This window comes from Leptidea sinapis, chromosome 12, assembly GCF_905404315.1.
Source record: "Leptidea sinapis chromosome 12, ilLepSina1.1, whole genome shotgun sequence".
Lineage (NCBI taxonomy): Eukaryota > Metazoa > Arthropoda > Insecta > Lepidoptera > Pieridae > Leptidea > Leptidea sinapis.
This window is the reverse complement of record NC_066276.1, coordinates 2,524,383-2,541,194: the sequence shown is the minus strand read 5'-3', so window position 1 is coordinate 2,541,194 and position 16,812 is coordinate 2,524,383. Positions and strand designations below refer to the sequence as shown.

The 16,812-nt window shown below is 32.9% G+C and overlaps 1 long non-coding RNA gene across 1 annotated transcript; it reads left to right on the top strand.

The window, feature by feature from the left end:
* Positions 1-365: 365 nt before the first annotated feature.
* Positions 366-6,416, top strand: LOC126967344 (uncharacterized). Its single transcript, XR_007729978.1, has 4 exons — positions 366-553; positions 1,217-1,304; positions 3,877-3,953; positions 6,213-6,416. It is a non-coding gene; the product is annotated as an uncharacterized LOC126967344 (long non-coding RNA).
* The last annotated feature ends 10,396 nt before the right edge of the window (positions 6,417-16,812 follow it).

Genomic DNA, 16,812 nt, shown 5'->3' with positions numbered 1-16,812 from the left:
CATTCTGCTAAGCGCTAGCCAATATGGAGGCCCCATTGTAGTTTATATACTTCCTATCTTTTCAGAAAATTTGAGGTGTAATGCGTGACAAGAAACTCATTGTCACTCTTAAAATTAATTTTGGTACCACCTAGCTTCACAAGTCAGCAAATTGGCCACCCATAAAATATATTCTGCTTATTTATGGTCAGGCAAATTTTCTGTGTTTTCCGTCTTATCAAGCATAAGATTCATTGAATGGTAGTAAGACATGTATTAACTGGTACGTAAAAGCATATAGATTGAAATAATCCTCCAAGAAGATCCAATATAAAACCATAACAAATTGATTATTCTCTGTGTAACACTGACATGAGACGTCAGTAAAATCACATTCATGTTGAGTTACAAACAAATTCAGGTCCCATGGACACTAGTACTATAAAATGAGTTCACAGCTGGTAGTGGCACATTTCTGGGAAACCTCATTTTTCCTATTAATACTGTTTGCTGCATTTTTGTCCATACGAGGTCTCTGGAGAGCCACTAGAGCTGCCAGAGTACCTTGCCAAGGGTAAGGATTTTCTTCATTGGGATCTATAGAAACTATTTAATACTAAATACAGACCGGGACGCAGGTTTAGGCGAGAGTAAAACTATGGTTTAATACAGCGATATAACGATTTTTTTAAGTTTCCCTGGTATATAACGTCTTGCTTACAAGTAACAGTAACGAGTGGTTGGAAGGTATTGCAAACACTTACTCGGATATGGAATTTAGTAACTAGTTTTCAAAGGCTAAGTTAAAAATTAATTAATAATATCCTTTATTAACATAAAACAAATAAACGGGTGTGCTCCTGTCTGTTATATTTGGCGCATGGGAACTTACTACAAAAATTGTTTTTCGGTTTTGGAAAAGCTTTTCGCCTGTCTTATTCTCAAAATAATTCGTTACCACATCAGTCTTTATAACTAATAACATTGATATATTTTCCATATTTAAAGCCAGTTAATTCGCAAATTAACACACACTCCAAAGGAATTTTAACTACTTATTTAGTGAAGCAATACTGAAACCCTCGAGAATACTGATGCGAAAGCCACCAAAAAGACCTGAAGTGATTTTAGGAAAGATGATCAACATGAGAAGCACTATGTGTTTTGTCTTAGCTATAGTGACTATATATATAGTTTCCCATCAGAACTTTATAATAACATTTATTGTATGGCGCAGAAGGTGAACGGCTGATGAATGCTTCATTATCATCATCAGAACTCTTGGGTCCATGCGGTTCCGGACAATTAACTGCGTCTTCTGTAAGGTACTAACGATAGATATACGATTGATAATATTATTTGTAAGTAACTCACATTGCTTTTGGTCTCACGTCTCCGCCGAATTCTACATTCACACGACACGCCACAAATTAGGATATCATCTCCACCATCTGGATGTGTGGTGGTCCTCCACAGTGCGTTTTTCCAGGGTCTTTCTTCCACGTACTACAAAGCTGTGGTATGAGCTTTCTTGTGCAGTTTCCGGGACGATACGACATGGGTATCTTCAAAAAAAGAGCGTACATCTTCCTTAAAGGCCGGCAACGCACCTGTGATTCCTCTGGTGTTTCAAGAGAATGTGCACCCATAACATCGGTGATTACTAATGATCATCACGGAACCCGAACGATTGTTTGTTATACTTTAAAAAAAGACGCCAAATCATTGTTTATCTTCAACTGGATCTATCGTAGGTACCTCCATCATTATCATTTGATGAGTAGGCATAAAAGGCATTTAGTTTCTCAAATCGATTCCTTTCACTATCCAAAATAAATGACAGAGAACAAACAGCCGCTGCGCAAGAAACGCTTCCATAATGTATTTTAAACGATGTATTCATGTACTATCATTGTTATTGCTATAAAATAATCGGCAATCTCTCTAAACCTCTTCTGTAGTTATTGCGTTTTGCTCGTACATACATACGTAGAATAATAACGCTTAGAACGTGAGTAGGCCCAAGCGAAATGAAGAGGTTTCAATGTGTTCGTTTATGACCACATACGTTTCCCGGCGCGTCAATGTCATTCTGTCAACTTCCAGGACAATCAGTGCGCGAAATTTAATTGAAATATGACTTACTGTGCAGTGAAAGGGTGTCGTCTTATAATAAAAATTATGTTAAGAAAATCACAATTCACACCACCTTAATACTATTTCACAACTTTTAATTTAAGCTAATACTATAATACTTAATAATAATTAATAATACTTTATTTCATTTTCTTTTTTACACTCACTGCAAATAACATCTTTTTATCGCTAATTGTAATAATACATTGAACATTGAAAAACGGTTTTGCAGTTATATTAAATGAGACCCCGAAACTAGTTAAAACTGTATCTTCGGGGTCAGTGATTCCTCGACAAATGACAGTGACAAACGAAACAAAATTAAATGTGAATGTGTGTGTGTGTGTGTGTGTGTGTGTGTGTGTGTGTGTGTGTGTGTGTGTGTGTGTGTGTATGTATGTGTGTGAAACTATATCGTATAATCCGTCAAAACAGCAAAATATTCAATTAGGCTAAAACTAAGCGCTTTGAATAGTTACTATAATATATCTATTAAATTACCGAATTAACCATTTATGTTTTGAAAAAGTTGAGCTCGTGAGAACATTAACGGCCACTCTTTTTAACCGACTTCAAAAAAGGAGGAAGTTCTTAATGCGACAGTATGTTTTTGAAGTGAAGCCTCTTTATCGACGTATTAGAGAAATTTTATTAGAGAAATTTTATAGCAAATCATCACGATTTTCGGTTACGCGCCATTTTGTTTTTTTAAATCTAAGATGGCCGCGCGCAAAATTATGATTACAACAATATGGATATCGTATCCGAGGTTCTCGAGGGTGCAGAGAACGTATTTGGGATCATTTTTGAAATCCAAGATGGCCGCCGCGCAAAATAAATTTTATTTGGATGATACAGGATGCATCCTGTGCCACTAAATAAATTTAAAAAGACCATGGGACAAACTGTCGTTAATAATAATATTGCCAGCACCAGAATCAAAACTTAACTTTAAAATATAAAACTAAAATATATGCAACTATTAGACAAATATATATTATTTCCTAAAAAGTTCCAAGAAGTTGTCAATTTTTCCTTTAGTCTATTAAATTTTCATTAATAAATAAACAGTGAGTTGATACATGATAATGTCAGTAGCCTCATACAATGAGACATGAGGCTATGAAAATAGCTGAAATAGACTAATATAGCCGAAACATCATTAGTGTACTCTCTGATCTTTCTAACGGCTTATGCAACAGAACTGAGTCAATCTGCTAACTACTTTTTTTATGAAAATAAGGGACGAGACGAGCAGGACGTTCAGCTGATGGTAATTGATACGCATTGCCCATTAAAATGCAGTGATAGCAATGCAGTAATGCTTATTACACATTACTGTTTCTCGGCAGAAATGGGCGCCGTCGTGGTCCCCATAAACTAGCCGGCATCTTGTGCAAAGGAGCCTCTTACTGATCCAAGCTAGTTAGCTGATGTGTATAGTTCTCCTAACGAAAATTTCATCAAACTCCAATCAAACATTTAAACAACATTCCTTTAATGGCACAAAGGAAATGTAATTGTAAAATAAGGACCGTACGATCACGTTATTCCTCCTGTTCCTGAGATAAAAGGAAGCGAACTTGTATCATTTTTGGCATTTCATGGATTTACCGTGTCTGTGCTAAGTCCATCGTGTGATGGATCTAGCAACCGAATAGTACGCAAGACTTCTGACTTAAATACTCTTTCTTCCTCAATCTAGAGCTTTACGTTAATATGATATTATTCCATAAATAATTCTAAGGTGTTCTATTTCAGTACCTTAAATTCTTACAAAATGGATTACGTCGCAATTCTATTAGGCTTGGTCATCTATTGTCTATTAATCTCTATAGGTAAGTGAACTTATTCATTATTCTGTAATAAGTAAGTATTTAATATATATTTTTATATATTTTATTAAGCTATTGCATAGCTTCTATCGCGGGCCTTGAGTGTGGAGACCAAATCCAGAAATTCCGTAATGAAAATAACCTAACACTTACTTATTAGATTGCTGTGTAACAGCGGTTATCACGTATGCTTTTTGTGCAAAAGTACCCAGGTTCGAACCTCGGGTACTTGATTTTTTTAATTTATTTATTTTTTTATCACATTTTTTGATTTTTATTATTATGCCAAGCATTTTTATTTAGTTTCACCTGTCCCGTTGTCTGTATGTAACCAAATCTTGCAAGTTAAATTTTACTTACTTCCCATTTGCTTTTTTTAAAATTAATTTTATCAAAAAAATAAATACTGCATAAATAAAATATATAAATAATTATAATTGCATAAGTTGATAAAAAATGCTATGTAATAGCTTTACCGCGGCAGTCCCCGGGTGCCACACGTCTTTTTTTTTAATCTTGATTTTGTATCTAAAGAGAATTATTATTTGTGAGATGTCTTATAAATAACATTTATTACTTTTACAGCGTGCTAGTTTAATATATAAATATACTATAATTTAAAGCACAAAAAGGCTTTTAAGTCTTCAGCTCTGATGAAGTCCGAAACTTTCGTTTCCAGCCAAGACTACGTAGACCGAGCTTTGTGTAGTTAAGGGGCTTCACTACCTTCTCAAGAATGGTATCTTGATACATTTGTGCTGATGTTTTGATACCTTTTCCACAAAAGTATGGTTTAGTCTAGCTAATAACCCATAAAACCATCACTGAAGTCGTATACTGGCCCCGTTGCACTCTGTCGACTAATTGGGAAGCTTTCTCAGAGCTTTGAGCATAAATACGGTTATTTTGTTTGTTAAAATGTTGCTCAATTGTAAAAAAAAAGTGTGTGTGTCAGCTCCGACGCACGACTGGAGTTTACTCCTCAAGAACGATTGTCTTTGAACAGGTACTAAACAAAATCAAGTACAATGAAGTCGGTTACAAACAGACATACAGCAGAAGCTAATAAAAGCTTATTAATTAAAAAATAAAATAATAGGTTAGCTTAAAAATTGTCTATTTGGCGTGAAATGCGCTATATAATATTATACTCTCCAAATTAAATTAAACATTCAATTATGTGCATAGCTCATATAAATTTGTATCAACTATATTGATAATTTAATATTTAATAATTCAAAGCACACATGTTTATATATACAATACATGTCATATTAATGTATGAATTGTAACATACTTAGGTAGGGGTACACGTGGGTAACGTGCTTATCAGATTTTCCGGCACTAGTATTTACACCACTTTCTTCCATAATTTATAGAATTTTCATTTAACTTTATTAAAGTATAATAATAAATCAATTTCAATAATATAATAAAACTTCAAAACTTCAAATACAAGAAAGTGAAAGGTGCGCGAGAATTGATGCGCACCAAAAACGTTACTATGGCATTTGATAAGTAGATTTTTCTCTCCATATTTTTCTCATACCGGGCGCCTTATATGAAATTTGATTCTTAAGGAGTAAACTCCAAAAATCTCATCCGTAAACAATGCAATCACAGCGGTTATCTTCATCACCCCACTCCATTTTAATATCGCAAAATATTATACTATATATATAACAATCATATAAAAATGACAATTTCCAAATTCAAATGTAATATTTTGTTTATTTTTAATTGTAACAATTTATTTTTTAATTGTATTTATGGCCAGACTAAGTATATTAGTAAATATATTAGTAACAATATATCTTATGAAGTATGTTAGTATTATTAGTCAAATACATTTATAAACCTAGAGCTAACTGTATGCAGTGTTTCTGGAAGGAGAAGTTAGCTCTTGCAGCAATAATCTTCGGGATGCTGTTACTTCTAACACGTATATGCTGCAACATGGAGACCGCTTTTTTGCGCTTTATAGCATGGAAACCATCCACAGGTGCATCAGCAAACATTCCAGAAGCACTACAAGACCACGGTTGCCCCAACAGCCTCCTAAACGTTAAACATTATTATATGTGGCACGCAGAACGCTGTAATCTCCGCGTGAATAGGACACACTCAGCAATATTATACAAATATTTATTATATTGTATAGCTTTAATCCAACGTTCTGTGCTTACAAAACCCTCCACATACCTGAATTATCATTTTAATGATGTAGTAAGCATTTATCCACTTATAATCTTTATGTTTTAGTGATAATATTAAATGAAGCTTTCTGCAAATCGGCTTGTTTGCGAAACACGCGTCTAGCCCTCAGCCAACGTACGGAAGACATAGAATTGAACGAGAGACTGCCGTCAAAGAAACTGGCATCGAAGAAACTGGGTAGGGGACATCCTTACAGCGATCCAATTTTGAAACAACCAACAAAATTTTGAAATAAACTAATTTACTTAATTTGTTGATTTTTTTTTATTTGTTGAATATAATCATGCAGTTAATCTAAACAAAAAGAGAGAAAATACTAGCGGGATTACCATCAAACATACTTCGTTTATGAGTGCACACGTAGGATATGTAGATTACAATACGAACTATATGAAACTAGTTAGGAAATTGGCTTAAAAAGAATGGGTCTTTAAGAAAAAAATATTCTTCATAATATTACTGCTTTTCATCGAATTGCAAATACATTTTTCCTGTCTTACATATTATTTTGGGGGTCATGTGATAAGCACAGCGTCCAGGAATTGAAAGGGCTGCAATGTAGTCGCTGCAGGTTGAAAGCCAAGATCGTCATAATTACAAGAAATCGAGGCCAAGTCCGTGCTGGGGTAACCGAGAGAAGCGGCCAGCTGGAGCAAGGTCCATATTTAGGCCGTGGTCCTTTAAGTTAGAAAATCGTAGGTTTTAAAAGCCAAGTCATCGGTAAAAATGTAATTACAGAGAAAAAGTAATTGAAAACGCACACGCAAATACAAACGGAATTTGATTTGTATGTTGACATTTTACAAAGACATTTTCAAATAACGAAATCGAATAAATACCTATAGATTTTAATTATTTATCTATTTCATTACTTTTTTATACTCTTATTATTAACACTGCATGTATATGCCTCGTTATACCATTTATTAATATCTTACAATTATTCCACTGTGCAACAATCAATAGGTATATGAGGAACATCCAATGAATAGGTAGGTATTAGGCAATAAGGAGACGAGGATTCGATTAAAATTTATTTAAAATGTGTTAATAAATTTCAACACTATTTATATGGAAATAATGTCTCAAACGGCTGACTACTGGTGCCGGGCTGACTAGGTGTTTTATAAAACAATAAGCTATTCACATCATAATCCTACTATCCTACTAATATTATTAATGTGAAAGTTTGTATGTCTGGATATATGTTTGTACTTCTTTAACGCAAAAACTACTGAATGGATTTTGATGAAACCTTACAATAATATAGCTTACACACCAGAATAACACATAGGCGTAATTTATAAAACTAGAGTGTGAATTATCCAAAATATTAAAGAAGTGTGAAGTAAGTAGAAAAGAAATCTGCAATCTGCAAGATATTCATTGCTCATGAATAATCAATAACATGAAAAATTAAATTTATTCTTACCAATAGAATTGTGTTATGCTATATTATATTAGCCCAAAAATGAAAAGACGTTTAGTGGTCGTGTTTCGTTGTCGGCTTTAAAAAGCAAGTCTGAGAAGAAACGGTCAAACACTAAAAATAATTTATATTGCAAGACAACGTTTGCCGGGTCAGCTAGTCCTATTATAATTTAAGTCCTATTATAATTTAAAACCTATGTGATGACAACAATATTTTTTATTTATTTAATAGGAAGCCCACATTGTGTACAATGTGTTGCCTTATGGTATATTTACACATTAATTACGTATAGATATAATTTAACATCGTATAGGTACCCCATTTACGGGCTAACTCGACATGCAATTAATTTATTGAATTACAAGTACTTATTAACATTGTTAAAAAAGACAATTTCCTTGTTTACTTACTACCCAAATTACTTTTTAAAGTAGTAACCTACACAAAAATATAAAAACTTATACCTAAAAACAAACGAAATTTATATTTAACATAAAAATAAACATTTATATAAACTAAATTTAAAATACAGCAACTATTATTAAATACGAAAAAAAAAACGAATGATATTATTTAATTAAATGATTTTTAATTTTGCGCTTGAAATCGATGCAGAGTTCCAAAATATGTCCAATTCTGCTATTTTAAATATATTGTTATAGGACATTACAATTCTGTTAATATGTGCGGTCCTACCTAGGTTACTCTTTGTAATTCTTGGCCTAAAAGTAATATTATTTTTAATATGTGACCGTGCATTTTGTCTTGGAACCGCTAACCTTAGGCTAGGGTTACTATGGATGCGAGTTCTGACGAAAATTTGTTCTGACGAGTACGTCCGAAATCCTCGTCAAACAAGGCGTTTACACTGTGCGCGTTTTCTGTTATTCTGATAGTCAGTTCGTTTCTGCCGTCCAGCGAAGATGGACGAATTAGATGAATTTGATTTTCTTGAAAGTCCATTATTTAAATTTTTATTGTTAAATAGTGGAAAGACAGAGCATGTCAACGAGTTATTTTCTAGAAGATATTTACTAAGCTGATTGGCCTCCCCGGGAATCAGAAACCTGTGTACATAGAAGAAAAAATACCATCAAGAACTAAAAAACTTTATCTCCAAGCCAGAGAATTTCGTAAGAAGAAGAAATACGCTTTCTGTTGGTGCTCTAATGGCAATATTTTCCTCCGGAAAAAAGAAGGAGATAAACAAATCATAATTAGATCAGAGCAGTGTCTAGTAGATTTGCAGAAAAATATATTGTGACTTTTATTAATTAAATTTCAAACGGACACTTTTAATTTTAAATCTAGTATTTTCAATATTATTAATGTTAAATTGCTACTGTGTAATAATAACTCACACATGCACTACACACACAATATAACATATATCCCACAACTTAATCTACTGACATTCAAAACACACAATCTTAATCTGAAGTTAGCATTATGTAAGGCAAAAAGTCAATATCATTTTATACCAATAAGTTACATGTGTATAACTACACTCCAACTACTCTCACAGATATCACACAACAAAAGCATTCTCATATGCATGTTTATATTATATACTAAAATGGCCACACATAGAACATCAGTGTCTTATGACTACCATTCACAATTAACTCACTATGGATAGTTTAAATAATCTGCACGAACTAGATGAGATACAAACTGCAACCTCAATTAAATGTGATATTCAAGATCTATCTATCTAAAAATGTAAGTAGTTCCCACAATAACTTATATATTATTACTCAAAACATTAGAAGTATATACAAGAACATTGAAGATATCCAGATAACGTTATCGCAACTTAGCTTTGAAGTTGATATTGTAATCCTAACTGAATGCAGACTAAATTTAGCTAAACCAATCCCTCTTTTGACAAATTATACTTCCTATCATACAGTTAGACTACTTAATCAAAACGATGGAGTGGTAGTTTATGTAAAAAGTAACTTGCAGGTCCAAATACTAGAATTAGCTCTTTGTGAAGCAACTGGACTTCAGATTGTGACTTCTAATTATACTTTACTTGGAATTTATCGATCCCCATGTTGTTGTAGGCAACAAAGCTGATAACTTTATTTCTTCCCTCAATTCATGTCTTGAATCTATCACGCATCACAGAAATATTTATTCTAGGCGACATAAATATTGGCCTTATACCTACTCAGACTGAAAAAGCCCATGTACGTAGGAATAGGCTTGAATATTTAAATGTACTATCTTTTCATGGTCTCTTACCGGGCCATACTACATCCACGAGAGAGAATAGCTGCATCGATCATGTCATTCTCAAACTAGAAAAGAACGAAAATAAAGCTTATGTAGCTGTACCAAATACTACAGTAACAGACCACAACATGGTGGTGTTGACTATATCGAGCACATATGAAAAAAAGTCAAAACGCAAGATTAAAACTACTACTGATTTTAACAAAGCATATCGCACCCTTATGACGTTACTAAATTAAATATATTTAATGACCCTAATTTATTTTCTAATTATTTAATAGAAATGATCAAATCTGCTATCCAAGTAAACACTAAACCCTCAGTGATAACGCCTGGAGTTTTGCGTTGCATCAAACTTTGAAACAATATGCAAATTAAACTGAGATTATACCCACAGAGTCTTATTCTAAAATTAACCTACAAACGTTTCCGAAATTATTGCACTAACCTCATAAAGAAGCTTAAAATAAAATACAACAAAGATCAAATAAATAAGTCCCTAAGACACCCTAGAGCTCTCTGGAGTACTATAAATGAAATAACTCATTATAAGCCTCCTAAAACTAAAAACATCGAGCTACTTAATATTACTCCTGACCGACAAAGCTCAGTAAATCTGATTAATAGAATCTTTGTTGAAAATGGGCAAAAGCTGGCTAAAACAATTATTGAGCAAACTGGCTCCTACCAAAGTCCCTCTGTACATCATTTTCATTCATCTTCTCTTGTACTACTTGATACTGATACTGAAGAGATCAACAGCATACTTATGAGTCTTGACTTTAGAAGCGCTCCTGGCTGGGACGGAATTTCAACGAAATTTCTAAAGCTCTCTAAAGATTACTTGATCCCACTGATAACAAGATTGGCTAATCTCTGCTTTAAATCAGGTATTTTTCCTTCCTCTCTAAAGCGTTCCATTGTTACTCCTGTGTACAAGAGTGGGACTAAAACTGATTAGTAAACAATTATAGACCTATCTCTGTATTGTCTGCTCTTTCAAAAATAATAGAAAAAAATAATTAACAATAGACTTCTTAAATACTTCAATAAATATAATATTATTTCTAATTATCAATATGGCTTTAGAAAAGGTGTTTCCACACAAGACGCAATTTTAGGATTAACAAAAACTATAGTAAGAGGACAAGGGCAATAAATGTCACGCAGTTTTCCTAGATTTAATAAAGGCCTTTGACACAGTTTCTATTCCCATTCTTGTGCGCAGATTGGAGGGCCTGGGCATTCGTGACAAAGCCCTCTCTCTCCTAGACAGCTACATAAATGACCGAATACAGGAAGTTAAGGTTGACCTATACCACAGCACAATGGAAAATGTGAAATTTGGCGTACCGCAGGGCAGTGTCCTTGGCCCGACACTCTTTTTAATCTATATTAACGACCTATGTAACCTCCAGATCGACGGGGCGAGTATATTCACTTATGCTGACGACACAGCCACATCAAAAACAAACTATATATGTTTCTCTCCACATGACAGATACCAGCCCGTTCAAGACTTCTATATCAGAATCCAATCATGCTCCAACCCACACGATTTGAATTGTAATTGTCCCTCCATAGAAAAGGTGAATTGTACCAAATATCTCGGCATCCTGATTGACCAAAGGTTAAGTTGGCATTCCCAAATCGAACTGGTCATAACCAGGGTGAGAAAACTTATGTGGATTTTTAAAACTCTGCGGCACGTTATGAATAGCACAGTCCTTAATAAAATATACATCGCTTTGGCTCAATCAGTGATCACCTACTGCATCCCGGTATGGGGCGGTTTAACTAAGATAAGCCTCTTAGAATTGGAAAGAGCTCAAAGATCATTTTCATCTTCACATCATTTCAGCCGTCCACAAGTCACTTCCTAGATCACGCCAAATTGATCAGTAGAAGAAATGATAAAGTAGCAGATACCATTACTGTTCGCACTACTTTTGCTGAACGAGAGTTTAGCTGTCAATCAGTGTTCTTATATAATAAAATAAATCGTGTCCTAAATATATATCCTATGACATTACATCTATGCAGAAAAGCTTTAAATAATTGGCTAACTTGTCTTGCTTATGATGAAGTGGAAAATCTTCTGATCAGACTGACATGATAAACACACGCATTGCATAGAGGGACCCAATCAAAGGTCCAATTCAAACCCACATCCACACACACACTCACTCACTCACTCACACACACACACACACACACACACACACAATTAATTGTAAATTGTAAAATTTGGTTTTTATTCATTTCTGTTCATTTCTATATTGTTTACTAAATAAAAAGTTATCTGCTAAGGAAGTTGCGAGATATTCCCAATACAAGTGTCCTAAGACAACTTACTGGGAAGTCTCAACCACTAAAAAATGTATATGTAATCTTTGAAATAAACGAAATTTATTATTTATTATTATAAGAGACGACAAAGGATAGTTCAAAATGTAGTGTTGAGTTCTGTAGCAACTTTCTCCAACTTTTGCCGAGAAATATATCTGTTGTGATAATTTTTGTCTCTCATATCTCACAAACACCTGTTATCGTACACGAGACTGATCAATTTATCGTCAATTTATCCATGGTGGAAACCAAATCACTCGAAATTTGCAGACGCAGGTCGTTCGAAAAAATCAAACTCGTTTGAACGCTCGAGTGGTTCTGACGACGTTGTGCATGTTCTGACGCGTTCGTCGTTGCCAGTGTAAACACTGTCATTGGATGCCAGGCGTTTGTTTCTTCTGACGAATCCGTCAGAACTCGTCAGAACTAATTCTCGTCAGAACTCGCATCCATAGTAACCCTAGCCTAATCCACCCATTTCAAAATGAATGTCTCAGACCTGAGAAGAATGGGCGCAACAAACTCGGCGAGCTTTTTTTTTTCAAATATCTTTTTGATATATTAATATTTTTTATAAAGAAGAAAAAATATGAAGTTTTGTTAGATAAAAGTAAATTACTGGGCGTTTGCTAGCCTAAAATAGACATTCTCTTTTAATGGTCTTAACCTTGTACATATTGGCTAAACTTCTTGAATGTATGTACGCTTGACTCACCAGGCGGTTACAATAGCGGCCTGCAGTTTAGTTTTTTTAGTTTTCAAGTTTATCGTGAACAGACAGACAGACACGGAGGGGGGGGGGGACTTTGTTTTATAATATGTAGTGGAATACAACGATTGTTACGACTGTTAAGAGAATATAAATAAGTTCTGTGACCTTGTTTATTGATCACTTTTCAAATAAGATAATTTAAGCATTTGATTAAAAAAGAACGGAAATGAGTCAAATGTAACATTTTAATTTAACTTGTGTATTTCATCATCTTACATTATTTATTCTCACACGGTAGGAAAAAATATTGCTAAAATAATTTATACTTAACACTATTTCAGATAATTCCAATTTTCGTCATTTTTTATGGCGGCATAAAAACCATTGAATAAAACATAATTTTCTCTATACAAAAAATAATTTAATGTTTTTTTTTTCTTAAATTAATGCATATCTCAGAAAAACTACATCAGTAAATGGTGTTTGTAATAGTTCGATTCCTTGACCTTCAAATTGACCTCACCCTAAGTCCACGGATATGGAACCAGTGTGAACCGGTCCAAGATTGAATCCCGTCGGTTACTGAATGAGACTGAGTCGACATGTTCGGCTTGTAACGCTTGATTCCTATTTTTACCCAAATTAGAAATGTTAAAATATTGTAAATCTTATTAATTTATGAGTATAGAGCAAAAAAAATTAATGACACTATAGAAGTAGTCTCCGCGTGCCACTTTTGGATAGCAATAGTTTTGACATGAGTAGTATTTGGTGTTGTCATATTAATATTATGATTAAAAAAAAACTACCTTTAAAAAACTGACTTCAAAAACTGAAAAGTATGAAATAACTAAAAATGTAATATTAATTGTTATTAATAGTTATATATTATAGTATGTTTACTACGGTGTTAAGCCCTAAACAAAATTAAAATAGCTTACTTACTATAATTATTAAGGTTGTCTGGCCACGCGTGTCTGTCCGCTTGGGTTGTTTTGTTCTAGAATCTAGACGAAGGTATCCCGCACACAGTCACGCGTGGCGAGTGTAGGTACCTAATTTATCACCTTTGGCTTGGCACCGACTTCAGAGCTATCAATATGTAGCACATACAAATAATAGTATGTTATTAATATTAAAGGTAAAGGTTTGCATAAGAGGTGAATTACATTTTGAGTTATTTGATACTTTTCAGGTTTTGAAGTCGGTTTTTTCAAAGTAGATTTTTTTTATATTTTACTTTTTAGTGTCAGTTATTAATAATAATATATTATCAACCTGAATGAAAACTCCTAAAAAGCCATACACTAAAAACAATTATATCATCCAGGTAGACAAAAAATTTCATAAGAAATGTCCATAAAATAAAAACTACTGGGCCAAATTATATAAAAGTTTTATGGGACCAAATGGTATCTATTCCGCATCGAACTAAAGAAGAATTACGTAAATTATTACGAAATATTACGGATCATAAATCTCTGAGCAATATAAAAATATATATACATACATAAAAAAAATACCGATCGAATTGAGAACCTCCTCCTTTTTGAAGTCGGTTAAAAATTATCCCTAAGGGAGTTACATCTTACGACACAAAGTCACATACTCAACAGATGACTGGAAATGTAAATAAAGTAAACACAATAACGAAAAGCATGTACTGATAATTATATATTTATTAAGGGACCATAACCATGATAAGTAATATTATGAATGAATGAAATTTCTTTATTCATTTAGATACAATTTGTACGCTTATGAAAGTCAACTTAGATGCCATATTGGTTCAAGAGACTAGTAAGAGTTTACAAAAGTAATTCCAATAAAAAAAGTATGTGTGTGTAACCTTTACGCGCGATTGAAGTAAAACTGAATAATAACTAAGAGATACATAGATATATTAAATTATATATTCATTAAATGAAGCCGTGTTACCAACTAAACACTGACGTATTACTGAAGAGCTAGGAGCATTGTTAAATGTTTTTTCATGGAAGCGCTGCCGATATAACAACATCTTTGAGCAAAGTTGGCATTGACAATGACTGTACCTAAAATAAAACAAATGCCTTTATTAATATTTTATTAAATTTTTTTTATCAAGTGAGATTATGTATATTATACAAAGAATACTATAATGTGACGTTCTGATATTATTATTCTTCAGAAAAAAAATACTTACTTTACAGATCAAGTGATTATCAGGTCCTTAATTTTCTCTTTTAATCTTATTGATGAAAGAGTAAAATGTTCCTGGGATTCCATCATTTTATTTGACAGATTGTTATTTTCATTTTATATTCTATTCATAATTTAATACTACTATTCGCACATTTTAAAATTTTCACTCATTAAATAAAATAATTGATAGTAAGAAATTGAAGGTTAAATTATTATTAGCACATATCAATATGATGTTGTTACAGAATATTAACAAATATGACAGTATGGGCCGAACCCTTTGCCTGTCCTAAAAATGGGCGAAGAAACCAAAAACAAATTAGCGAATGTCGAAAATGTCAGAAAATCAAAAAGAAAAAATATTTTGTCTTATTAAGCTTCTATTGCGTGCCTTGAACGTAGGGACCGAATCCAGAAATTCCGTAACGAAAATAACCTAACACCCCCACTAGAAATATATAGATATTTCGCCACTTGTGCAGAAGGTCCCAGGTTCGAGACTGGGGTACGTCTTGATTTTTTTTAATTGCTTTATTTTTTTTTATCACTACTTTTTATTTTATTTTATTATGACAAGCATTTTAATTTAGTTTCACCTGTCCCGTTGTCTGTCTGTAGTCATACCTTGCAAGTTAAATTTACATTTGGATCACTTAGTGTATCCAAAAAATAATCCAAGCAACTGGAGTACACTGAAGAAGGGTTGAAAATACTTGGTACAAATGGTAATAAATTTCCACTTATTTTGGCTGGCGATTTCAACATCAACTTAGCTGATAAAAAATCAGACAACTTTTCTTTCGATAGTATTGAATTTGAAAATGAATAATGATCCACAAGAATCCACAACAAAATATGGGACCACCATTGACGCGGTATTTTCCCGATATTTAGAAGATATCAAGTCTGAAACTTATGTTTCTTATTTCAGTTAACATAAACCTATAGTTTCAATGATATTCCTGAATAACCTACATGTATTGTAAGATAATAAAAATATTTTGAATAATATTAACTTCTCATTTATTTAATAAAAGAAAATAATTTGTTTTCTTATCGGTCACCACGCTCAAAAAGTGTAACTTGAATTTATATCAAAGAAAAAAAAAACAAAGGAAAAAAATACTGCATAAATAAAATAAATAAATAATTATAATTGCATAAGTTGATAAAAAATGCTATGCAATAGCTTTACTGCGGCAGTCCCCGAGTGCCACACGTCTTTTTTTAAATTGCAGAGGACATGCTTTGTATTGCGTAGATTAACATATATTTTTTTTAAGCTTTGTCAAATAAGGTAACGGAGAAAAAAGGTTTTAATGTACCCTTTATCAAGCCGAATTCACATATGCCCCGACCTTTTGTGTTTTTTAAGTTACCTATTTTGTCTATATGTTTACTTCTAAAGATTTAATCCCATACTGGGTAAGTTGTGTAATTATCTATAATTGCTTTTAGCTTTTCAAATTAAAGTAATTGAAAAATAATGCTAAATTGTGATTTTATTAGGTAGGTTTATTCAAATATTAAATGTTACAAATGTAATTATTTAGTTAACTTTAGTCTTAAGTTTTAGACATTTTAAATATAATTAGTAAGCTAGCTAGCTTCTTTAGTTATAGATTTAAGATTGAATAGTTTAATTATTAATTTGTTGATTTTGCTTGCCAGCAGTTAGGTATTTTGTAACCGTATCTGCTTTCTCACTATTACTGCCACATCTTCCC